General features: G+C 54.9%; 24 non-coding genes across 24 annotated transcripts; all 24 read left to right on the top strand.

Annotated features, from left to right (window-relative positions):
- Positions 1-1,024: 1,024 nt before the first annotated feature.
- LOC126159320 (5S ribosomal RNA) lies at positions 1,025-1,143 on the top strand. The gene has a single exon (XR_007534229.1). It is a non-coding gene; the product is annotated as a 5S ribosomal RNA (ribosomal RNA).
- An 843-nt stretch (positions 1,144-1,986) lies between these two features.
- Positions 1,987-2,105, top strand: LOC126159318 (5S ribosomal RNA). Its single transcript, XR_007534228.1, has one exon. It is a non-coding gene; the product is annotated as a 5S ribosomal RNA (ribosomal RNA).
- Positions 2,106-2,956: 851 nt separating this feature from the next.
- LOC126159331 (5S ribosomal RNA) lies at positions 2,957-3,075 on the top strand. Its single transcript, XR_007534240.1, has one exon. It is a non-coding gene; the product is annotated as a 5S ribosomal RNA (ribosomal RNA).
- Positions 3,076-3,926: 851 nt separating this feature from the next.
- LOC126159284 (5S ribosomal RNA) lies at positions 3,927-4,045 on the top strand. The gene has a single exon (XR_007534196.1). It is a non-coding gene; the product is annotated as a 5S ribosomal RNA (ribosomal RNA).
- Positions 4,046-4,898: 853 nt separating this feature from the next.
- LOC126159342 (5S ribosomal RNA) lies at positions 4,899-5,017 on the top strand. Its single transcript, XR_007534249.1, has one exon. It is a non-coding gene; the product is annotated as a 5S ribosomal RNA (ribosomal RNA).
- Positions 5,018-5,860: 843 nt separating this feature from the next.
- Positions 5,861-5,979, top strand: LOC126159332 (5S ribosomal RNA). Its single transcript, XR_007534241.1, has one exon. It is a non-coding gene; the product is annotated as a 5S ribosomal RNA (ribosomal RNA).
- An 852-nt stretch (positions 5,980-6,831) lies between these two features.
- Positions 6,832-6,950, top strand: LOC126159354 (5S ribosomal RNA). Its single transcript, XR_007534260.1, has one exon. It is a non-coding gene; the product is annotated as a 5S ribosomal RNA (ribosomal RNA).
- Positions 6,951-7,793: 843 nt separating this feature from the next.
- On the top strand, positions 7,794-7,912 carry LOC126159333 (5S ribosomal RNA). The gene has a single exon (XR_007534242.1). It is a non-coding gene; the product is annotated as a 5S ribosomal RNA (ribosomal RNA).
- Positions 7,913-8,764: 852 nt separating this feature from the next.
- LOC126159365 (5S ribosomal RNA) lies at positions 8,765-8,883 on the top strand. The gene has a single exon (XR_007534271.1). It is a non-coding gene; the product is annotated as a 5S ribosomal RNA (ribosomal RNA).
- Positions 8,884-9,727: 844 nt separating this feature from the next.
- LOC126159377 (5S ribosomal RNA) lies at positions 9,728-9,846 on the top strand. Its single transcript, XR_007534282.1, has one exon. It is a non-coding gene; the product is annotated as a 5S ribosomal RNA (ribosomal RNA).
- An 854-nt stretch (positions 9,847-10,700) lies between these two features.
- LOC126159291 (5S ribosomal RNA) lies at positions 10,701-10,819 on the top strand. The gene has a single exon (XR_007534202.1). It is a non-coding gene; the product is annotated as a 5S ribosomal RNA (ribosomal RNA).
- Positions 10,820-11,673: 854 nt separating this feature from the next.
- On the top strand, positions 11,674-11,792 carry LOC126159302 (5S ribosomal RNA). The gene has a single exon (XR_007534213.1). It is a non-coding gene; the product is annotated as a 5S ribosomal RNA (ribosomal RNA).
- Positions 11,793-12,646: 854 nt separating this feature from the next.
- LOC126159314 (5S ribosomal RNA) lies at positions 12,647-12,765 on the top strand. The gene has a single exon (XR_007534224.1). It is a non-coding gene; the product is annotated as a 5S ribosomal RNA (ribosomal RNA).
- An 855-nt stretch (positions 12,766-13,620) lies between these two features.
- Positions 13,621-13,739, top strand: LOC126159326 (5S ribosomal RNA). The gene has a single exon (XR_007534235.1). It is a non-coding gene; the product is annotated as a 5S ribosomal RNA (ribosomal RNA).
- Positions 13,740-14,593: 854 nt separating this feature from the next.
- LOC126159336 (5S ribosomal RNA) lies at positions 14,594-14,712 on the top strand. The gene has a single exon (XR_007534243.1). It is a non-coding gene; the product is annotated as a 5S ribosomal RNA (ribosomal RNA).
- An 854-nt stretch (positions 14,713-15,566) lies between these two features.
- LOC126159337 (5S ribosomal RNA) lies at positions 15,567-15,685 on the top strand. Its single transcript, XR_007534244.1, has one exon. It is a non-coding gene; the product is annotated as a 5S ribosomal RNA (ribosomal RNA).
- Positions 15,686-16,540: 855 nt separating this feature from the next.
- LOC126159338 (5S ribosomal RNA) lies at positions 16,541-16,659 on the top strand. Its single transcript, XR_007534245.1, has one exon. It is a non-coding gene; the product is annotated as a 5S ribosomal RNA (ribosomal RNA).
- Positions 16,660-17,513: 854 nt separating this feature from the next.
- On the top strand, positions 17,514-17,632 carry LOC126159346 (5S ribosomal RNA). Its single transcript, XR_007534253.1, has one exon. It is a non-coding gene; the product is annotated as a 5S ribosomal RNA (ribosomal RNA).
- An 851-nt stretch (positions 17,633-18,483) lies between these two features.
- On the top strand, positions 18,484-18,602 carry LOC126159339 (5S ribosomal RNA). Its single transcript, XR_007534246.1, has one exon. It is a non-coding gene; the product is annotated as a 5S ribosomal RNA (ribosomal RNA).
- An 869-nt stretch (positions 18,603-19,471) lies between these two features.
- LOC126159347 (5S ribosomal RNA) lies at positions 19,472-19,590 on the top strand. Its single transcript, XR_007534254.1, has one exon. It is a non-coding gene; the product is annotated as a 5S ribosomal RNA (ribosomal RNA).
- Positions 19,591-20,441: 851 nt separating this feature from the next.
- LOC126159340 (5S ribosomal RNA) lies at positions 20,442-20,560 on the top strand. The gene has a single exon (XR_007534247.1). It is a non-coding gene; the product is annotated as a 5S ribosomal RNA (ribosomal RNA).
- An 853-nt stretch (positions 20,561-21,413) lies between these two features.
- LOC126159348 (5S ribosomal RNA) lies at positions 21,414-21,532 on the top strand. The gene has a single exon (XR_007534255.1). It is a non-coding gene; the product is annotated as a 5S ribosomal RNA (ribosomal RNA).
- An 851-nt stretch (positions 21,533-22,383) lies between these two features.
- LOC126159341 (5S ribosomal RNA) lies at positions 22,384-22,502 on the top strand. Its single transcript, XR_007534248.1, has one exon. It is a non-coding gene; the product is annotated as a 5S ribosomal RNA (ribosomal RNA).
- An 855-nt stretch (positions 22,503-23,357) lies between these two features.
- Positions 23,358-23,476, top strand: LOC126159344 (5S ribosomal RNA). Its single transcript, XR_007534251.1, has one exon. It is a non-coding gene; the product is annotated as a 5S ribosomal RNA (ribosomal RNA).
- The last annotated feature ends 67 nt before the right edge of the window (positions 23,477-23,543 follow it).

Below are 23,543 nucleotides of genomic sequence, written 5' to 3' on the forward strand. Positions count from 1 at the left end.
AAAAGTAACTAAATAAATAAATAAATAAAAAAAAACCAACCGTTCTCGTGCCATCACCCAAGTTAAGCAACAACGTTAGTATTCGGATCGGCGACTGCCTGGGACCTCTGGCTGTCTTCATATTTTGCTTTCTTGTCGCCAGCCCTGCCAGCCGTCTCTTCACGCTACCTTTCCGATGCGACAAAGATGTTTCCACAATGACTTAAATCTGTTGTAATAAACAAAAGATACGATATTAGGGAACTCAGTTTGAAGAAGCGTGTGCCAAGGAAGATTTCCAAAGTGTCTCTGGAAATAACAAAACAGTATTAAGCGGCAGAAATGTTCCGAAATACGTCCGGGCTTATTGTTTTGTAGCAGTGTACACGTGCAAATTTGTAAACAAAAATTCTGTGTCTTCTGTCCTTGGTTTCGCACCTTTCCATGGCACGGCACAGCGCTGCTCTAGTAGCTCCGAACGGCCGCCCACGGCGTCTCGGACACGCCGGTCAGGCCCGCGCCCGTCTCGCAGATGTTTCTCGTGCTTGTGCTGTCATATGGGCCGCGACCCGAGCGGCAGCGAGCGGCAGTCGAGCAAAGTCGGGACAAGTCGGGACGGGAGGGGGGACAGGCGCGAATGCAAATGCACCGCGCAAATTACGCATTAATCTGGAAGCGCGGCGTGTGTCAGGCAGGTGAGAGAGCTTCCGTCGGTCCAGCAGGACACTGCAACACCCCGCGCAGTGCCCCCGCCGCCCGGCCGCGCGCAAGCCCTGCGCCGGATAACAGGAACAAGGCGCGTCGCCAGTGGGTGTCGGAGGCCGCACGCACCAAACGAATGACAGGCGGTGCATCGAGCAGCTGTGTTGTGCGTCTCACCTACGTTCGGCAGTCGCCTATGAGACGCCGAGGCGAGCGCGCACTCCGCGCCACCTTCGAGGTGGAAAGACGCGCTTTGCGTCAAATGTGCCACGGAAAGCGGCGATTGCGTGTGTTGGGAGAAGAGGCGAATGCTTCCTCCGTGGTTCGGCTACAGTATAAGGACGCCAACGGCCATACCATGTTGACTACACCGGTTCTCGTCCGATCACCGAAGTTAAGCAACATCGGGCGCGGTTAGTACTTGGATGGGTGACCGCCTGGGAAACCCGGGTGCTGTTGGCTCCCTTCCTGTTTTTTTTTTTTGTTATGTCGCCTGCCCAATTTTCAAACTACATTTCTGTTGTGACAAAGATGCTTCCTTAAGCCTTTTAAACTACTGTAATGGTACGAAAATGCAGTAATTAACTCAGTTTGAGGGAGAATGTGCTAACCAAGTTTGCCAAGAAGACTTTGAAAACGACAAAACAGTACGAATCGGCAGGTGATTTCTGAAATACGTCACCGCCTATTGTTGTGTAGGAGTGTAGAGTTCCAAATTTGATTTGTAACCACGAATTTATTCCTTAGTCGTCTCGTCTCGTCTCGTCCCGCAGACGTTTGTCGTGCTTGCGCTGTCATATGGACCACGACCCGAGCGGCAGCGAGCGGCAGTCGAGCAAAGTCGGGACAAGTCGGGACGGGGACAGGGACAGGGATAGGAATGGTGCGAATGCACTGCAAACTACGCAGACACCTGGTGTGAGGCGAGGCGAGGCGAGGCGAGGCGAGGCGAGGAAGCCCACATCGCTACCAGTGGGCCCTCCAGCACGACACTGCCACACCCCGCACAGGCCTTCCGCTGAACACCAGGGACAAGATGCGTCCTCCGCTTGTGTCGAAGGCTGCACGCGCCCAGCGAATGACAGGGGGTGCAACGAGCAGCAGTGCGTCTCACACACGCGGCGGTGCGCCCGCCAATTCGGCCGTCACTCTGCTGGGACGCCGGGCGCGCCTCCCCGCGCCGTCCATGAGGAACTGGCGGTTGCGGAAGGAAGCGCTTTCGTCAAATGCGGCCGAAAACTAACATTTTGTGTGTTGGGAGAAAAGCCGAACGCGAATTCTGCCGTGCTCCTACATTAGATGAGCGCCAACGGCTATACCATGATGAATACACCGGTTCTCGTCCGATCACCGAAGTTAAGCATCATCGGGCACGGCTAGTACTTGGATGGGTGACCGCCTGGGAAACCCGGGTGCTGTTGGCTCCGTTCCTGTTTTTTTTTTGTTATGTCGCCAGCCCAATTTTCAAACTACCTTTCTGTTGTGACAAAGATGCTTCCTTAAGCCTTTTAAACTACTGTAATGGTACGAAAATGCAGTAATTAACTCAGTTTGAGGGAGAATGTGCTAACCAAGTTTGCCAAGAAGACTTTGAAAACGACAAAACAGTACGAATCGGCAGGTGATTTCTGAAATACGTCACCGCCTATTGTTGTGTAGGAGTGTAGAGTTCCAAATTTGATTTGTAACCACGAATTTATTCCTTAGTCGTCTCGTCTCGCCTCGTCTCGTCTCGTCCCGCAGACGTTTGTCGTGCTTGCGCTGTCATATGGACCACGACCCGAGCGGCAGCGAGCGGCAGTCGAGCAAAGTCGGGACAAGTCGGGACGGGGACAGGGACAGGGATAGGAATGGTGCGAATGCACTGCAAACTACGCAGACACCTGGTGTGAGGCGAGGCGAGGCGAGGCGAGGCGAGGCGAGGAAGCCCACATCGCTACCAGTGGGCCCTCCAGCACGACACTGCCACACCCCGCACAGGCCTTCCGCTGAACACCAGGGACAAGATGCGTCCTCCGCTTGTGTCGAAGGCTGCACGCGCCCAGCGAATGACAGGGGGTGCAACGAGCAGCAGTGCGTCTCACACACGCGGCGGTGCGCCCGCCAATTCGGCCGTCACTCTGCTGGGACGCCGGGCGCGCCTCCCCGCGCCGTCCATGAGGAACTGGCGGTTGCGGAAGGAAGCGCTTTCGTCAAATGCGGCCGAAAACTAACATTTTGTGTGTTGGGAGAAAAGCCGAACGCGAATTCTGCCGTGCTCCTACATTAGATGAGCGCCAACGGCTATACCATGATGAATACACCGGTTCTCGTCCGATCACCGAAGTTAAGCATCATCGGGCACGGCTAGTACTTGGATGGGTGACCGCCTGGGAAACCCGGGTGCAGTTGGCTCCGTTCCTGTTTTTTTTTTGTTATGTCGCCAGCCCAATTTTCAAACTACCTTTCTGTTGTGACAAAGATGCTTCCTTAAGCCTTTTAAACTACTGTAATGGTACGAAAATGCAGTAATTAACTCAGTTTGAGGGAGAATGTGCTAACCAAGTTTGCCAAGAAGACTTTGAAAACGACAAAACAGTACGAATCGGCAGGTGATTTCTGAAATACGTCACCGCCTATTGTTGTGTAGGAGTGTAGAGTTCCAAATTTGATTTGTAACCACGAATTTATTCCTTAGTCGTCTCGTCTCGCCTCGTCTCGTCTCGTCCCGCAGACGTTTGTCGTGCTTGCGCTGTCATATGGACCACGACCCGAGCGGCAGCGAGCGGCAGTCGAGCAAAGTCGGGACAAGTCGGGACGGGGACAGGGACAGGGATAGGAATGGTGCGAATGCACTGCAAACTACGCAGACACCTGGTGTGAGGCGAGGCGAGGCGAGGCGAGGCGAGGCGAGGAAGCCCACATCGCTACCAGTTGGCCCTCCAGCACGACACTGCCACACCCCGCACAGGCCTTCCGCTGAACACCAGGGACAAGATGCGTCCTCCGCTAGTGTCGAAGGCTGCACGCGCCCAGCGAATGACAGGGGGTGCAACGAGCAGCAGTGCGTCTCACACACGCGGCGGTGCGCCCGCCAATTCGGCCGTCACTCTGCTGGGACGCCGGGCGCGCCTCCCCGCGCCGTCCATGAGGAACTGGCGGTTGCGGAAGGAAGCGCTTTCGTCAAATGCGGCCGAAAACTAACATTTTGTGTGTTGGGAGAAAAGCCGAACGCGAATTCTGCCGTGCTCCTACATTAGATGAGCGCCAACGGCCATACCATGATGAATACACCGGTTCTCGTCCGATCACCGAAGTTAAGCATCATCGGGCCCGGCTAGTACTTGGATGGGTGACCGCCTGGGAAACCCGGGTGCTGTTGGCTCCCTTCCTGTTTTTTTTTTTTGTTATGTCGCCTGCCCAATTTTCAAACTACATTTCTGTTGTGACAAAGATGCTTCCTTAAGCCTTTTAAACTACTGTAATGGTACGAAAATGCAGTAATTAACTCAGTTTGAGGGAGAATGTGCTAACCAAGTTTGCCAAGAAGACTTTGAAAACGACAAAACAGTACGAATCGGCAGGTGATTTCTGAAATACGTCACCGCCTATTGTTGTGTAGGAGTGTAGAGTTCCAAATTTGATTTGTAACCACGAATTTATTCCTTAGTCGTCTCGTCTCGCCTCGTCTCGTCTCGTCCCGCAGACGTTTGTCGTGCTTGCGCTGTCATATGGACCACGACCCGAGCGGCAGCGAGCGGCAGTCGAGCAAAGTCGGGACAAGTCGGGACGGGGACAGGGACAGGGATAGGAATGGTGCGAATGCACTGCAAACTACGCAGACACCTGGTGTGAGGCGAGGCGAGGCGAGGCGAGGCGAGGCGAGGAAGCCCACATCGCTACCAGTTGGCCCTCCAGCACGACACTGCCACACCCCGCACAGGCCTTCCGCTGAACACCAGGGACAAGATGCGTCCTCCGCTAGTGTCGAAGGCTGCACGCGCCCAGCGAATGACAGGGGGTGCAACGAGCAGCAGTGCGTCTCACACACGCGGCGGTGCGCCCGCCAATTCGGCCGTCACTCTGCTGGGACGCCGGGCGCGCCTCCCCGCGCCGTCCATGAGGAACTGGCGGTTGCGGAAGGAAGCGCTTTCGTCAAATGCGGCCGAAAACTAACATTTTGTGTGTTGGGAGAAAAGCCGAACGCGAATTCTGCCGTGCTCCTACATTAGATGAGCGCCAACGGCCATACCATGATGAATACACCGGTTCTCGTCCGATCACCGAAGTTAAGCATCATCGGGCCCGGCTAGTACTTGGATGGGTGACCGCCTGGGAAACCCGGGTGCTGTTGGCTCCCTTCCTGTTTTTTTTTTTTGTTATGTCGCCTGCCCAATTTTCAAACTACATTTCTGTTGTGACAAAGATGCTTCCTTAAGCCTTTTAAACTACTGTAATGGTACGAAAATGCAGTAATTAACTCAGTTTGAGGGAGAATGTGCTAACCAAGTTTGCCAAGAAGACTTTGAAAACGACAAAACAGTACGAATCGGCAGGTGATTTCTGAAATACGTCACCGCCTATTGTTGTGTAGGAGTGTAGAGTTCCAAATTTGATTTGTAACCACGAATTTATTCCTTAGTCGTCTCGTCTCGTCTCGTCCCGCAGACGTTTGTCGTGCTTGCGCTGTCATATGGACCACGACCCGAGCGGCAGCGAGCGGCAGTCGAGCAAAGTCGGGACAAGTCGGGACGGGGACAGGGACAGGGATAGGAATGGTGCGAATGCACTGCAAACTACGCAGACACCTGGTGTGAGGCGAGGCGAGGCGAGGCGAGGCGAGGCGAGGAAGCCCACATCGCTACCAGTGGGCCCTCCAGCACGACACTGCCACACCCCGCACAGGCCTTCCGCTGAACACCAGGGACAAGATGCGTCCTCCGCTTGTGTCGAAGGCTGCACGCGCCCAGCGAATGACAGGGGGTGCAACGAGCAGCAGTGCGTCTCACACACGCGGCGGTGCGCCCGCCAATTCGGCCGTCACTCTGCTGGGACGCCGGGCGCGCCTCCCCGCGCCGTCCATGAGGAACTGGCGGTTGCGGAAGGAAGCGCTTTCGTCAAATGCGGCCGAAAACTAACATTTTGTGTGTTGGGAGAAAAGCCGAACGCGAATTCTGCCGTGCTCCTACATTAGATGAGCGCCAACGGCTATACCATGATGAATACACCGGTTCTCGTCCGATCACCGAAGTTAAGCATCATCGGGCACGGCTAGTACTTGGATGGGTGACCGCCTGGGAAACCCGGGTGCAGTTGGCACCGTTCCTGTTTTTTTTTTTGTTATGTCGCCAGCCCAATTTTCAAACTACCTTTCTGTTGTGACAAAGATGTTTCCTTAAGCCTTTTAAACTACTGTAATGGTACGAAAATGCAGTAATTAACTCAGTTTGAGGGAGAATGTGCTAACCAAGTTTGCCAAGAAGACTTTGAAAACGACAAAACAGTACGAATCGGCAGGTGATTTCTGAAATACGTCACCGCCTATTGTTGTGTAGGAGTGTAGAGTTCCAAATTTGATTTGTAACCACGAATTTATTCCTTAGTCGTCTCGTCTCGCCTCGTCTCGTCTCGTCCCGCAGACGTTTGTCGTGCTTGCGCTGTCATATGGACCACGACCCGAGCGGCAGCGAGCGGCAGTCGAGCAAAGTCGGGACAAGTCGGGACGGGGACAGGGACAGGGATAGGAATGGTGCGAATGCACTGCAAACTACGCAGACACCTGGTGTGAGGCGAGGCGAGGCGAGGCGAGGCGAGGCGAGGAAGCCCACATCGCTACCAGTTGGCCCTCCAGCACGACACTGCCACACCCCGCACAGGCCTTCCGCTGAACACCAGGGACAAGATGCGTCCTCCGCTAGTGTCGAAGGCTGCACGCGCCCAGCGAATGACAGGGGGTGCAACGAGCAGCAGTGCGTCTCACACACGCGGCGGTGCGCCCGCCAATTCGGCCGTCACTCTGCTGGGACGCCGGGCGCGCCTCCCCGCGCCGTCCATGAGGAACTGGCGGTTGCGGAAGGAAGCGCTTTCGTCAAATGCGGCCGAAAACTAACATTTTGTGTGTTGGGAGAAAAGCCGAACGCGAATTCTGCCGTGCTCCTACATTAGATGAGCGCCAACGGCCATACCATGATGAATACACCGGTTCTCGTCCGATCACCGAAGTTAAGCATCATCGGGCCCGGCTAGTACTTGGATGGGTGACCGCCTGGGAAACCCGGGTGCTGTTGGCTCCCTTCCTGTTTTTTTTTTTTGTTATGTCGCCTGCCCAATTTTCAAACTACATTTCTGTTGTGACAAAGATGCTTCCTTAAGCCTTTTAAACTACTGTAATGGTACGAAAATGCAGTAATTAACTCAGTTTGAGGGAGAATGTGCTAACCAAGTTTGCCAAGAAGACTTTGAAAACGACAAAACAGTACGAATCGGCAGGTGATTTCTGAAATACGTCACCGCCTATTGTTGTGTAGGAGTGTAGAGTTCCAAATTTGATTTGTAACCACGAATTTATTCCTTAGTCGTCTCGTCTCGTCTCGTCCCGCAGACGTTTGTCGTGCTTGCGCTGTCATATGGACCACGACCCGAGCGGCAGCGAGCGGCAGTCGAGCAAAGTCGGGACAAGTCGGGACGGGGACAGGGACAGGGATAGGAATGGTGCGAATGCACTGCAAACTACGCAGACACCTGGTGTGAGGCGAGGCGAGGCGAGGCGAGGCGAGGCGAGGAAGCCCACATCGCTACCAGTGGGCCCTCCAGCACGACACTGCCACACCCCGCACAGGCCTTCCGCTGAACACCAGGGACAAGATGCGTCCTCCGCTTGTGTCGAAGGCTGCACGCGCCCAGCGAATGACAGGGGGTGCAACGAGCAGCAGTGCGTCTCACACACGCGGCGGTGCGCCCGCCAATTCGGCCGTCACTCTGCTGGGACGCCGGGCGCGCCTCCCCGCGCCGTCCATGAGGAACTGGCGGTTGCGGAAGGAAGCGCTTTCGTCAAATGCGGCCGAAAACTAACATTTTGTGTGTTGGGAGAAAAGCCGAACGCGAATTCTGCCGTGCTCCTACATTAGATGAGCGCCAACGGCTATACCATGATGAATACACCGGTTCTCGTCCGATCACCGAAGTTAAGCATCATCGGGCACGGCTAGTACTTGGATGGGTGACCGCCTGGGAAACCCGGGTGCAGTTGGCACCGTTCCTGTTTTTTTTTTTGTTATGTCGCCAGCCCAATTTTCAAACTACCTTTCTGTTGTGACAAAGATGCTTCCTTAAGCCTTTTAAACTACTGTAATGGTACGAAAATGCAGTAATTAACTCAGTTTGAGGGAGAATGTGCTAACCAAGTTTGCCAAGAAGACTTTGAAAACGACAAAACAGTACGAATCGGCAGGTGATTTCTGAAATACGTCACCGCCTATTGTTGTGTAGGAGTGTAGAGTTCCAAATTTGATTTGTAACCACGAATTTATTCCTTAGTCGTCTCGTCTCGCCTCGTCTCGTCTCGTCCCGCAGACGTTTGTCGTGCTTGCGCTGTCATATGGACCACGACCCGAGCGGCAGCGAGCGGCAGTCGAGCAAAGTCGGGACAAGTCGGGACGGGGACAGGGACAGGGATAGGAATGGTGCGAATGCACTGCAAACTACGCAGACACCTGGTGTGAGGCGAGGCGAGGCGAGGCGAGGCGAGGCGAGGAAGCCCACATCGCTACCAGTTGGCCCTCCAGCACGACACTGCCACACCCCGCACAGGCCTTCCGCTGAACACCAGGTACAAGATGCGTCCTCCGCTAGTGTCGAAGGCTGCACGCGCCCAGCGAATGACAGGGGGTGCAACGAGCAGCAGTGCGTCTCACACACGCGGCGGTGCGCCCGCCAATTCGGCCGTCACTCTGCTGGGACGCCGGGCGCGCCTCCCCGCGCCGTCCATGAGGAACTGGCGGTTGCGGAAGGAAGCGCTTTCGTCAAATGCGGCCGAAAACTAACATTTTGTGTGTTGGGAGAAAAGCCGAACGCGAATTCTGCCGTGCTCCTACATTAGATGAGCGCCAACGGCCATACCATGATGAATACACCGGTTCTCGTCCGATCACCGAAGTTAAGCATCATCGGGCCCGGCTAGTACTTGGATGGGTGACCGCCTGGGAAACCCGGGTGCTGTTGGCTCCCTTCCTGTTTTTTTTTTTTTGTTATGTCGCCTGCCCAATTTTCAAACTACATTTCTGTTGTGACAAAGATGCTTCCTTAAGCCTTTTAAACTACTGTAATGGTACGAAAATGCAGTAATTAACTCAGTTTGAGGGAGAATGTGCTAACCAAGTTTGCCAAGAAGACTTTGAAAACGACAAAACAGTACGAATCGGCAGGTGATTTCTGAAATACGTCACCGCCTATTGTTGTGTAGGAGTGTAGAGTTCCAAATTTGATTTGTAACCACGAATTTATTCCTTAGTCGTCTCGTCTCGTCTCGTCCCGCAGACGTTTGTCGTGCTTGCGCTGTCATATGGACCACGACCCGAGCGGCAGCGAGCGGCAGTCGAGCAAAGTCGGGACAAGTCGGGACGGGGACAGGGACAGGGATAGGAATGGTGCGAATGCACTGCAAACTACGCAGACACCTGGTGTGAGGCGAGGCGAGGCGAGGCGAGGCGAGGCGAGGAAGCCCACATCGCTACCAGTTGGCCCTCCAGCACGACACTGCCACACCCCGCACAGGCCTTCCGCTGAACACCAGGGACAAGATGCGTCCTCCGCTAGTGTCGAAGGCTGCACGCGCCCAGCGAATGACAGGGGGTGCAACGAGCAGCAGTGCGTCTCACACACGCGGCGGTGCGCCCGCCAATTCGGCCGTCACTCTGCTGGGACGCCGGGCGCGCCTCCCCGCGCCGTCCATGAGGAACTGGCGGTTGCGGAAGGAAGCGCTTTCGTCAAATGCGGCCGAAAACTAACATTTTGTGTGTTGGGAGAAAAGCCGAACGCGAATTCTGCCGTGCTCCTACATTAGATGAGCGCCAACGGCCATACCATGATGAATACACCGGTTCTCGTCCGATCACCGAAGTTAAGCATCATCGGGCCCGGCTAGTACTTGGATGGGTGACCGCCTGGGAAACCCGGGTGCTGTTGGCTCCCTTCCTGTTTTTTTTTTTTTGTTATGTCGCCTGCCCAATTTTCAAACTACATTTCTGTTGTGACAAAGATGCTTCCTTAAGCCTTTTAAACTACTGTAATGGTACGAAAATGCAGTAATTAACTCAGTTTGAGGGAGAATGTGCTAACCAAGTTTGCCAAGAAGACTTTGAAAACGACAAAACAGTACGAATCGGCAGGTGATTTCTGAAATACGTCACCGCCTATTGTTGTGTAGGAGTGTAGAGTTCCAAATTTGATTTGTAACCACGAATTTATTCCTTAGTCGTCTCGTCTCGCCTCGTCTCGTCTCGTCCCGCAGACGTTTGTCGTGCTTGCGCTGTCATATGGACCACGACCCGAGCGGCAGCGAGCGGCAGTCGAGCAAAGTCGGGACAAGTCGGGACGGGGACAGGGACAGGGATAGGAATGGTGCGAATGCACTGCAAACTACGCAGACACCTGGTGTGAGGCGAGGCGAGGCGAGGCGAGGCGAGGCGAGGAAGCCCACATCGCTACCAGTTGGCCCTCCAGCACGACACTGCCACACCCCGCACAGGCCTTCCGCTGAACACCAGGGACAAGATGCGTCCTCCGCTAGTGTCGAAGGCTGCACGCGCCCAGCGAATGACAGGGGGTGCAACGAGCAGCAGTGCGTCTCACACACGCGGCGGTGCGCCCGCCAATTCGGCCGTCACTCTGCTGGGACGCCGGGCGCGCCTCCCCGCGCCGTCCATGAGGAACTGGCGGTTGCGGAAGGAAGCGCTTTCGTCAAATGCGGCCGAAAACTAACATTTTGTGTGTTGGGAGAAAAGCCGAACGCGAATTCTGCCGTGCTCCTACATTAGATGAGCGCCAACGGCCATACCATGATGAATACACCGGTTCTCGTCCGATCACCGAAGTTAAGCATCATCGGGCCCGGCTAGTACTTGGATGGGTGACCGCCTGGGAAACCCGGGTGCTGTTGGCTCCCTTCCTGTTTTTTTTTTTTTGTTATGTCGCCTGCCCAATTTTCAAACTACATTTCTGTTGTGACAAAGATGCTTCCTTAAGCCTTTTAAACTACTGTAATGGTACGAAAATGCAGTAATTAACTCAGTTTGAGGGAGAATGTGCTAACCAAGTTTGCCAAGAAGACTTTGAAAACGACAAAACAGTACGAATCGGCAGGTGATTTCTGAAATACGTCACCGCCTATTGTTGTGTAGGAGTGTAGAGTTCCAAATTTGATTTGTAACCACGAATTTATTCCTTAGTCGTCTCGTCTCGCCTCGTCTCGTCTCGTCCCGCAGACGTTTGTCGTGCTTGCGCTGTCATATGGACCACGACCCGAGCGGCAGCGAGCGGCAGTCGAGCAAAGTCGGGACAAGTCGGGACGGGGACAGGGACAGGGATAGGAATGGTGCGAATGCACTGCAAACTACGCAGACACCTGGTGTGAGGCGAGGCGAGGCGAGGCGAGGCGAGGCGAGGAAGCCCACATCGCTACCAGTTGGCCCTCCAGCACGACACTGCCACACCCCGCACAGGCCTTCCGCTGAACACCAGGGACAAGATGCGTCCTCCGCTAGTGTCGAAGGCTGCACGCGCCCAGCGAATGACAGGGGGTGCAACGAGCAGCAGTGCGTCTCACACACGCGGCGGTGCGCCCGCCAATTCGGCCGTCACTCTGCTGGGACGCCGGGCGCGCCTCCCCGCGCCGTCCATGAGGAACTGGCGGTTGCGGAAGGAAGCGCTTTCGTCAAATGCGGCCGAAAACTAACATTTTGTGTGTTGGGAGAAAAGCCGAACGCGAATTCTGCCGTGCTCCTACATTAGATGAGCGCCAACGGCCATACCATGATGAATACACCGGTTCTCGTCCGATCACCGAAGTTAAGCATCATCGGGCCCGGCTAGTACTTGGATGGGTGACCGCCTGGGAAACCCGGGTGCTGTTGGCTCCCTTCCTGTTTTTTTTTTTTTGTTATGTCGCCTGCCCAATTTTCAAACTACATTTCTGTTGTGACAAAGATGCTTCCTTAAGCCTTTTAAACTACTGTAATGGTACGAAAATGCAGTAATTAACTCAGTTTGAGGGAGAATGTGCTAACCAAGTTTGCCAAGAAGACTTTGAAAACGACAAAACAGTACGAATCGGCAGGTGATTTCTGAAATACGTCACCGCCTATTGTTGTGTAGGAGTGTAGAGTTCCAAATTTGATTTGTAACCACGAATTTATTCCTTAGTCGTCTCGTCTCGCCTCGTCTCGTCTCGTCCCGCAGACGTTTGTCGTGCTTGCGCTGTCATATGGACCACGACCCGAGCGGCAGCGAGCGGCAGTCGAGCAAAGTCGGGACAAGTCGGGACGGGGACAGGGACAGGGATAGGAATGGTGCGAATGCACTGCAAACTACGCAGACACCTGGTGTGAGGCGAGGCGAGGCGAGGCGAGGCGAGGCGAGGAAGCCCACATCGCTACCAGTTGGCCCTCCAGCACGACACTGCCACACCCCGCACAGGCCTTCCGCTGAACACCAGGGACAAGATGCGTCCTCCGCTAGTGTCGAAGGCTGCACGCGCCCAGCGAATGACAGGGGGTGCAACGAGCAGCAGTGCGTCTCACACACGCGGCGGTGCGCCCGCCAATTCGGCCGTCACTCTGCTGGGACGCCGGGCGCGCCTCCCCGCGCCGTCCATGAGGAACTGGCGGTTGCGGAAGGAAGCGCTTTCGTCAAATGCGGCCGAAAACTAACATTTTGTGTGTTGGGAGAAAAGCCGAACGCGAATTCTGCCGTGCTCCTACATTAGATGAGCGCCAACGGCCATACCATGATGAATACACCGGTTCTCGTCCGATCACCGAAGTTAAGCATCATCGGGCCCGGCTAGTACTTGGATGGGTGACCGCCTGGGAAACCCGGGTGCTGTTGGCTCCCTTCCTGTTTTTTTTTTTTTTGTTATGTCGCCTGCCCAATTTTCAAACTACATTTCTGTTGTGACAAAGATGCTTCCTTAAGCCTTTTAAACTACTGTAATGGTACGAAAATGCAGTAATTAACTCAGTTTGAGGGAGAATGTGCTAACCAAGTTTGCCAAGAAGACTTTGAAAACGACAAAACAGTACGAATCGGCAGGTGATTTCTGAAATACGTCACCGCCTATTGTTGTGTAGGAGTGTAGAGTTCCAAATTTGATTTGTAACCACGAATTTATTCCTTAGTCGTCTCGTCTCGCCTCGTCTCGTCTCGTCCCGCAGACGTTTGTCGTGCTTGCGCTGTCATATGGACCACGACCCGAGCGGCAGCGAGCGGCAGTCGAGCAAAGTCGGGACAAGTCGGGACGGGGACAGGGACAGGGATAGGAATGGTGCGAATGCACTGCAAACTACGCAGACACCTGGTGTGAGGCGAGGCGAGGCGAGGCGAGGCGAGGCGAGGAAGCCCACATCGCTACCAGTTGGCCCTCCAGCACGACACTGCCACACCCCGCACAGGCCTTCCGCTGAACACCAGGGACAAGATGCGTCCTCCGCTAGTGTCGAAGGCTGCACGCGCCCAGCGAATGACAGGGGGTGCAACGAGCAGCAGTGCGTCTCACACACGCGGCGGTGCGCCCGCCAATTCGGCCGTCACTCTGCTGGGACGCCGGGCGCGCCTCCCCGCGCCGTCCATGAGGAACTGGCGGTTGCGGAAGGAAGCGCTTTCGTCAAATGCGGCCGAAAACTAACATTTTGTGTGTTGGGAGAAAAGCCGAACGCGAATTCTGCCGTGCTCCTACATTAGATGAGCGCCAACGGCCATACCATGATGAATACACCGGTTCTCGTCCGATCACCGAAGTTAAGCATCATCGGGCCCGGCTAGTACTTGGATGGGTGACCGCCTGGGAAACCCGGGTGCTGTTGGCTCCCTTCCTGTTTTTTTTTTTTTGTTATGTCGCCTGCCCAATTTTCAAACTACATTTCTGTTGTGACAAAGATGCTTCCTTAAGCCTTTTAAACTACTGTAATGGTACGAAAATGCAGTAATTAACTCAGTTTGAGGGAGAATGTGCTAACCAAGTTTGCCAAGAAGACTTTGAAAACGACAAAACAGTACGAATCGGCAGGTGATTTCTGAAATACGTCACCGCCTATTGTTGTGTAGGAGTGTAGAGTTCCAAATTTGATTTGTAACCACGAATTTATTCCTTAGTCGTCTCGTCTCGCCTCGTCTCGTCTCGTCCCGCAGACGTTTGTCGTGCTTGCGCTGTCATATGGACCACGACCCGAGCGGCAGCGAGCGGCAGTCGAGCAAAGTCGGGACAAGTCGGGACGGGGACAGGGACAGGGATAGGAATGGTGCGAATGCACTGCAAACTACGCAGACACCTGGTGTGAGGCGAGGCGAGGCGAGGCGAGGCGAGGCGAGGAAGCCCACATCGCTACCAGTTGGCCCTCCAGCACGACACTGCCACACCCCGCACAGGCCTTCCGCTGAACACCAGGGACAAGATGCGTCCTCCGCTAGTGTCGAAGGCTGCACGCGCCCAGCGAATGACAGGGGGTGCAACGAGCAGCAGTGCGTCTCACACACGCGGCGGTGCGCCCGCCAATTCGGCCGTCACTCTGCTGGGACGCCGGGCGCGCCTCCCCGCGCCGTCCATGAGGAACTGGCGGTTGCGGAAGGAAGCGCTTTCGTCAAATGCGGCCGAAAACTAACATTTTGTGTGTTGGGAGAAAAGCCGAACGCGAATTCTGCCGTGCTCCTACATTAGATGAGCGCCAACGGCCATACCATGATGAATACACCGGTTCTCGTCCGATCACCGAAGTTAAGCATCATCGGGCCCGGCTAGTACTTGGATGGGTGACCGCCTGGGAAACCCGGGTGCTGTTGGCTCCCTTCCTGTTTTTTTTTTTTTGTTATGTCGCCTGCCCAATTTTCAAACTACATTTCTGTTGTGACAAAGATGCTTCCTTAAGCCTTTTAAACTACTGTAATGGTACGAAAATGCAGTAATTAACTCAGTTTGAGGGAGAATGTGCTAACCAAGTTTGCCAAGAAGACTTTGAAAACGACAAAACAGTACGAATCGGCAGGTGATTTCTGAAATACGTCACCGCCTATTGTTGTGTAGGAGTGTAGAGTTCCAAATTTGATTTGTAACCACGAATTTATTCCTTAGTCGTCTCGTCTCGCCTCGTCTCGTCTCGTCCCGCAGACGTTTGTCGTGCTTGCGCTGTCATATGGACCACGACCCGAGCGGCAGCGAGCGGCAGTCGAGCAAAGTCGGGACAAGTCGGGACGGGGACAGGGACAGGGATAGGAATGGTGCGAATGCACTGCAAACTACGCAGACACCTGGTGTGAGGCGAGGCGAGGCGAGGCGAGGCGAGGCGAGGAAGCCCACATCGCTACCAGTTGGCCCTCCAGCACGACACTGCCACACCCCGCACAGGCCTTCCGCTGAACACCAGGGACAAGATGCGTCCTCCGCTAGTGTCGAAGGCTGCACGCGCCCAGCGAATGACAGGGGGTGCAACGAGCAGCAGTGCGTCTCACACACGCGGCGGTGCGCCCGCCAATTCGGCCGTCACTCTGCTGGGACGCCGGGCGCGCCTCCCCGCGCCGTCCATGAGGAACTGGCGGTTGCGGAAGGAAGCGCTTTCGTCAAATGCGGCCGAAAACTAACATTTTGTGTGTTGGGAGAAAAGCCGAACGCGAATTCTGCCGTGCTCCTACATTAGATGAGCGCCAACGGCCATACCATGATGAATACACCGGTTCTCGTCCGATCACCGAAGTTAAGCATCATCGGGCCCGGCTAGTACTTGGATGGGTGACCGCCTGGGAAACCCGGGTGCTGTTGGCTCCCTTCCTGTTTTTTTTTTTTTTGTTATGTCGCCTGCCCAATTTTCAAACTACATTTCTGTTGTGACAAAGATGCTTCCTTAAGCCTTTTAAACTACTGTAATGGTACGAAAATGCAGTAATTAACTCAGTTTGAGGGAGAATGTGCTAACCAAGTTTGCCAAGAAGACTTTGAAAACGACAAAACAGTACGAATCGGCAGGTGATTTCTGAAATACGTCACCGCCTATTGTTGTGTAGGAGTGTAGAGTTCCAAATTTGATTTGTAACCACGAATTTATTCCTTAGTCGTCTCGTCTCGCCTCGTCTCGTCTCGTCCCGCAGACGTTTGTCGTGCTTGCGCTGTCATATGGACCACGACCCGAGCGGCAGCGAGCGGCAGTCGAGCAAAGTCGGGACAAGTCGGGACGGGGACAGGGACAGGGATAGGAATGGTGCGAATGCACTGCAAACTACGCAGACACCTGGTGTGAGGCGAGGCGAGGCGAGGCGAGGCGAGGCGAGGAAGCCCACATCGCTACCAGTTGGCCCTCCAGCACGACACTGCCACACCCCGCACAGGCCTTCCGCTGAACACCAGGGACAAGATGCGTCCTCCGCTAGTGTCGAAGGCTGCACGCGCCCAGCGAATGACAGGGGGTGCAACGAGCAGCAGTGCGTCTCACACACGCGGCGGTGCGCCCGCCAATTCGGCCGTCACTCTGCTGGGACGCCGGGCGCGCCTCCCCGCGCCGTCCATGAGGAACTGGCGGTTGCGGAAGGAAGCGCTTTCGTCAAATGCGGCCGAAAACTAACATTTTGTGTGTTGGGAGAAAAGCCGAACGCGAATTCTGCCGTGCTCCTACATTAGATGAGCGCCAACGGCCATACCATGATGAATACACCGGTTCTCGTCCGATCACCGAAGTTAAGCATCATCGGGCCCGGCTAGTACTTGGATGGGTGACCGCCTGGGAAACCCGGGTGCTGTTGGCTCCCTTCCTGTTTTTTTTTTTTTGTTATGTCGCCTGCCCAATTTTCAAACTACATTTCTGTTGTGACAAAGATGCTTCCTTAAGCCTTTTAAACTACTGTAATGGTACGAAAATGCAGTAATTAACTCAGTTTGAGGGAGAATGTGCTAACCAAGTTTGCCAAGAAGACTTTGAAAACGACAAAACAGTACGAATCGGCAGGTGATTTCTGAAATACGTCACCGCCTATTGTTGTGTAGGAGTGTAGAGTTCCAAATTTGATTTGTAACCACGAATTTATTCCTTAGTCGTCTCGTCTCGCCTCGTCTCGTCTCGTCCCGCAGACGTTTGTCGTGCTTGCGCTGTCATATGGACCACGACCCGAGCGGCAGCGAGCGGCAGTCGAGCAAAGTCGGGACAAGTCGGGACGGGGACAGGGACAGGGATAGGAATGGTGCGAATGCACTGCAAACTACGCAGACACCTGGTGTGAGGCGAGGCGAGGCGAGGCGAGGCGAGGCGAGGAAGCCCACATCGCTACCAGTTGGCCCTCCAGCACGACACTGCCACACCCCGCACAGGCCTTCCGCTGAACACCAGGGACAAGATGCGTCCTCCGCTAGTGTCGAAGGCTGCACGCGCCCAGCGAATGACAGGGGGTGCAACGAGCAGCAGTGCGTCTCACACACGCGGCGGTGCGCCCGCCAATTCGGCCGTCACTCTGCTGGGACGCCGGGCGCGCCTCCCCGCGCCGTCCATGAGGAACTGGCGGTTGCGGAAGGAAGCGCTTTCGTCAAATGCGGCCGAAAACTAACATTTTGTGTGTTGGGAGAAAAGCCGAACGCGAATTCTGCCGTGCTCCTACATTAGATGAGCGCCAACGGCCATACCATGATGAATACACCGGTTCTCGTCCGATCACCGAAGTTAAGCATCATCGGGCACGGCTAGTACTTGGATGGGTGACCGCCTGGGAAACCCGGGTGCTGTTGGCTCCCTTCCTGTTTTTTTTTTGTTATGTCGCCAGCCCAATTTTCAAACTACCTTTCTGTTGTGACAAAGATGCTTCCTTAAGCCTTTTAAACTACTGTAATGGTACGAAAATGCAGTAAGTAACTCAGTTTGAGGGAGAATGTGCTAACCAAGTTTGCCAAGAAGACTTTGAAAACGACAAAACAGTACGAATCGGCAGGTGATTTCTGAAATACGTCACCGCCTATTGTTGTGTAGGAGTGTAGAGTTCCAAATTTGATTTGTAACCACGAATTTATTCCTTAGTCGTCTCGTCTCGTCTCGTCTCGTCTCGTCCCGCAGACGTTTGTCGTGCTTGCGCTGTCATATGGACCACGACCCGAGCGGCAGCGAGCGGCAGTCGAGCAAAGTCGGGACAAGTCGGGACGGGGACAGGGACAGGGATAGGAATGGTGCGAATGCACTGCAAACTACGCAGACACCTGGTGTGAGGCGAGGCGAGGCGAGGCGAGGCGAGGCGAGGAAGCCCACATCGCTACCAGTGGGCCCTCCAGCACGACACTGCCACACCCCGCACAGGCCTTCCGCTGAACACCAGGGACAAGATGCGTCCTCCGCTTGTGTCGAAGGCTACACGCGCCCAGCGAATGACAGGGGGTGCAACGAGCAGCAGTGCGTCTCACACACGCGGCCGTGCGCCCGCCAATTCGGCCGTCACTCTGCTGGGACGCCGGGCGCGCCTCCCCGCGCCGTCCTCGAGGAACTGGCGGTTGCGGAAGGAAGCGCTTTCGTCAAATGCGGCCGAAAACTAACATTTTGTGTGTTGGGAGAAAAGCCGAACGCGAATTCTGCCGTGCTCCTACATTAGATGAGCGCCAACGGCCATACCTTGATGAATACACCGGTTCTCGTCCGATCACCGAAGTTAAGCATCATCGGGCCCGGCTAGTACTTGGATGGGTGACCGCCTGGGAAACCCGGGTGCTGTTGGCTCCCTTCCTGTTTTTTTTTTTTTGTTATGTCGCCTGCCCAATTTTCAAACTACCTTTCTGTTGTGACAAAGATGCTTCCTTAAGCCTTTTAAACTACTGTAATGGTACGAAAATGCAGTAATTAACTCAGTTTGAGGGAGAATGTGCTAACCAAGTTTGCCAAGAAGACTTTGAAAACGACAAAACAGTACGAATCGGCAGGTGATTTCTGAAATACGTCACCGCCTATTGTTGTGTAGGAGTGTAGAGTTCCAAATTTGATTTGTAACCACGAATTTATTCCTTAGTCGTCTCGTCTCGCCTCGTCTCGTCTCGTCCCGCAGACGTTTGTCGTGCTTGCGCTGTCATATGGACCACGACCCGAGTGGCAGCGAGCGGCAGCGAGCGGCAGTCGAGCAAAGTCGGGACAAGTCGGGACGGGGACAGGGACAGGGATAGGAATGGTGCGAATGCACTGCAAACTACGCAGACACCTGGTGTGAGGCGAGGCGAGGCGAGGCGAGGCGAGGCGAGGCGAGGAAGCCCACATCGCTACCAGTTGGCCCTCCAGCACGACACTGCCACACCCCGCACAGGCCTTCCGCTGAACACCAGGGACAAGATGCGTCCTCCGCTAGTGTCGAAGGCTGCACGCGCCCAGCGAATGACAGGGGGTGCAACGAGCAGCAGTGCGTCTCACACACGCGGCGGTGCGCCCGCCAATTCGGCCGTCACTCTGCTGGGACGCCGGGCGCGCCTCCCCGCGCCGTCCATGAGGAACTGGCGGTTGCGGAAGGAAGCGCTTTCGTCAAATGCGGCCGAAAACTAACATTTTGTGTGTTGGGAGAAAAGCCGAACGCGAATTCTGCCGTGCTCCTACATTAGATGAGCGCCAACGGCCATACCATGATGAATACACCGGTTCTCGTCCGATCACCGAAGTTAAGCATCATCGGGCACGGCTAGTACTTGGATGGGTGACCGCCTGGGAAACCCGGGTGCTGTTGGCTCCCTTCCTGTTTTTTTTTTGTTATGTCGCCAGCCCAATTTTCAAACTACCTTTCTGTTGTGACAAAGATGCTTCCTTAAGCCTTTTAAACTACTGTAATGGTACGAAAATGCAGTAAGTAACTCAGTTTGAGGGAGAATGTGCTAACCAAGTTTGCCAAGAAGACTTTGAAAACGACAAAACAGTACGAATCGGCAGGTGATTTCTGAAATACGTCACCGCCTATTGTTGTGTAGGAGTGTAGAGTTCCAAATTTGATTTGTAACCACGAATTTATTCCTTAGTCGTCTCGTCTCGTCTCGTCTCGTCTCGTCCCGCAGACGTTTGTCGTGCTTGCGCTGTCATATGGACCACGACCCGAGCGGCAGCGAGCGGCAGTCGAGCAAAGTCGGGACAAGTCGGGACGGGGACAGGGACAGGGATAGGAATGGTGCGAATGCACTGCAAACTACGCAGACACCTGGTGTGAGGCGAGGCGAGGCGAGGCGAGGCGAGGCGAGGAAGCCCACATCGCTACCAGTGGGCCCTCCAGCACGACACTGCCACACCCCGCACAGGCCTTCCGCTGAACACCAGGGACAAGATGCGTCCTCCGCTTGTGTCGAAGGCTACACGCGCCCAGCGAATGACAGGGGGTGCAACGAGCAGCAGTGCGTCTCACACACGCGGCCGTGCGCCCGCCAATTCGGCCGTCACTCTGCTGGGACGCCGGGCGCGCCTCCCCGCGCCGTCCTCGAGGAACTGGCGGTTGCGGAAGGAAGCGCTTTCGTCAAATGCGGCCGAAAACTAACATTTTGTGTGTTGGGAGAAAAGCCGAACGCGAATTCTGCCGTGCTCCTACATTAGATGAGCGCCAACGGCCATACCTTGATGAATACACCGGTTCTCGTCCGATCACCGAAGTTAAGCATCATCGGGCCCGGCTAGTACTTGGATGGGTGACCGCCTGGGAAACCCGGGTGCTGTTGGCTCCCTTCCTGTTTTTTTTTTTTGTTATGTCGCCTGCCCAATTTTCAAACTACCTTTCTGTTGTGACAAAGATGCTTCCTTAAGCCTTTTAAACTACTGTAATGGTACGAAAATGCAGTAATTAACTCAGTTTGAGGGAGAATGTGCTAACCAAGTTTGCCAAGAAGACTTTGAAAACGACAAAACAGTACGAATCGGCAGGTGATTTCTGAAATACGTCACCGCCTATTGTTGTGTAGGAGTGTAGAGTTCCAAATTTGATTTGTAACCACGAATTTATTCCTTAGTCGTCTCGTCTCGCCTCGTCTCGTCTCGTCCCGCAGACGTTTGTCGTGCTTGCGCTGTCATATGGACCACGACCCGAGCGGCAGCGAGCGGCAGTCGAGCAAAGTCGGGACAAGTCGGGACGGGGACAGGGACAGGGATAGGAATGGTGCGAATGCACTGCAAACTACGCAGACACCTGGTGTGAGGCGAGGCGAGGCGAGGCGAGGCGAGGCGAGGAAGCCCACATCGCTACCAGTTGGCCCTCCAGCACGACACTGCCACACCCCGCACAGGCCTTCCGCTGAACACCAGGGACAAGATGCGTCCTCCGCTAGTGTCGAAGGCTGCACGCGCCCAGCGAATGACAGGGGGTGCAACGAGCAGCAGTGCGTCTCACACACGCGGCGGTGCGCCCGCCAATTCGGCCGTCACTCTGCTGGGACGCCGGGCGCGCCTCCCCGCGCCGTCCATGAGGAACTGGCGGTTGCGGAAGGAAGCGCTTTCGTCAAATGCGGCCGAAAACTAACATTTTGTGTGTTGGGAGAAAAGCCGAACGCGAATTCTGCCGTGCTCCTACATTAGATGAGCGCCAACGGCCATACCATGATGAATACACCGGTTCTCGTCCGATCACCGAAGTTAAGCATCATCGGGCACGGCTAGTACTTGGATGGGTGACCGCCTGGGAAACCCGGGTGCTGTTGGCTCCCTTCCTGTTTTTTTTTTGTTATGTCGCCAGCCCAATTTTCAAACTACCTTTCTGTTGTGACAAAGATGCTTCCTTAAGCCTTTTAAACTACTGTAATGGTACGAAAATGCAGTAATTAACTCAGTTTGAGGGAGAATGTGCTAACCAAGTTTGCCAAGAAGACTTTGAAAACGACAAAACAGTACGAATCGGCAGGTGATTTCTGAAATACGTCACCGCCTATTGTTGTGTAGGAGTGTAGAGTTCCAAATTTGATTTGTAACCACGAATTTATTCCTTAGTCGTCTCGTCTCGTCTCGTCTCGTCTCGTCCCGCAGACGTTTGTCGTGCTTGCGCTGTCATATGGACCACGACCCGAGCGGCAGCGAGCGGCAGTCGAGCAAAGTCGGGACAAGTCGGGACGGGGACAGGGACAGGGATAGGAATGGTGCGAATGCACTGCAAACTACGCAGACACCTGGTGTGAGGCGAGGCGAGGCGAGGCGAGGCGAGGCGAGGAAGCCCACATCGCTACCAGTGGGCCCTCCAGCACGACACTGCCACACCCCGCACAGGCCTTCCGCTGAACACCAGGGACAAGATGCGTCCTCCGCTTGTGTCGAAGGCTACACGCGCCCAGCGAATGACAGGGGGTGCAACGAGCAGCAGTGCGTCTCACACACGCGGCCGTGCGCCCGCCAATTCGGCCGTCACTCTGCTGGGACGCCGGGCGCGCCTCCCCGCGCCGTCCTCGAGGAACTGGCGGTTGCGGAAGGAAGCGCTTTCGTCAAATGCGGCCGAAAACTAACATTTTGTGTGTTGGGAGAAAAGCCGAACGCGAATTCTGCCGTGCTCCTACATTAGATGAGCGCCAACGGCCATACCTTGATGAATACACCGGTTCTCGTCCGATCACCGAAGTTAAGCATCATCGGGCCCGGCTAGTACTTGGATGGGTGACCGCCTGGGAAACCCGGGTGCTGTTGGCTCCCTTCCTGTTTTTTTTTTTTTTGTTATGTCGCCTGCCCAATTTTCAAACTACCTTTCTGTTGTGACAAAGATGCTTCCTTAAGCCTTTTAAACTACTGTAATGGTACGAAAATGCAGTAATTAACTCAGTTTGAGGGAGAATGTGCTAACCAAGTTTGCCAAGAAGACTTTGAAAACGACAAAACAGTACGAATCGGCAGGTGATTTCTGAAATACGTCACCGCCTATTGTTGTGTAGGAGTGTAGAGTTCCAAATTTGATTTGTAACCACGAATTTATTCCTTAGTCGTCTCGTCTCGCCTCGTCTCGTCTCGTCCCGCAGACGTTTGTCGTGCTTGCGCTGTCATATGGACCACGACCCGAGCGGCAGCGAGCGGCAGTCGAGCAAAGTCGGGACAAGTCGGGACGGGGACAGGGACAGGGATAGGAATGGTGCGAATGCACTGCAAACTACGCAGACACCTGGTGTGAGGCGAGGCGAGGCGAGGCGAGGCGAGGCGAGGAAGCCCACATCGCTACCAGTTGGCCCTCCAGCACGACACTGCCACACCCCGCACAGGCCTTCCGCTGAACACCAGGGACAAGATGCGTCCTCCGCTAGTGTCGAAGGCTGCACGCGCCCAGCGAATGACAGGGGGTGCAACGAGCAGCAGTGCGTCTCACACACGCGGCGGTGCGCCCGCCAATTCGGCCGTCACTCTGCTGGGACGCCGGGCGCGCCTCCCCGCGCCGTCCATGAGGAACTGGCGGTTGCGGAAGGAAGCGCTTTCGTCAAATGCGGCCGAAAACTAACATTTTGTGTGTTGGGAGAAAAGCCGAACGCGAATTCTGCCGTGCTCCTACATTAGATGAGCGCCAACGGCCATACCATGATGAAAACACCGGTTCTCGTCCGATCACCGAAGTTAAGCATCATCGGGCACGGCTAGTACTTGGATGGGTGACCGCCTGGGAAACCCGGGTGCTGTTGGCTCCCTTCCTGTTTTTTTTTTTGTTATGTCGCCAGCCCAATTTTCAAACTACCTTTCTGTTGTGACAAA

The sequence above is a fragment of the Schistocerca cancellata genome, unplaced genomic scaffold (genome assembly GCF_023864275.1).
Source record: "Schistocerca cancellata isolate TAMUIC-IGC-003103 unplaced genomic scaffold, iqSchCanc2.1 HiC_scaffold_1130, whole genome shotgun sequence".
NCBI lineage: Eukaryota > Metazoa > Arthropoda > Insecta > Orthoptera > Acrididae > Schistocerca > Schistocerca cancellata.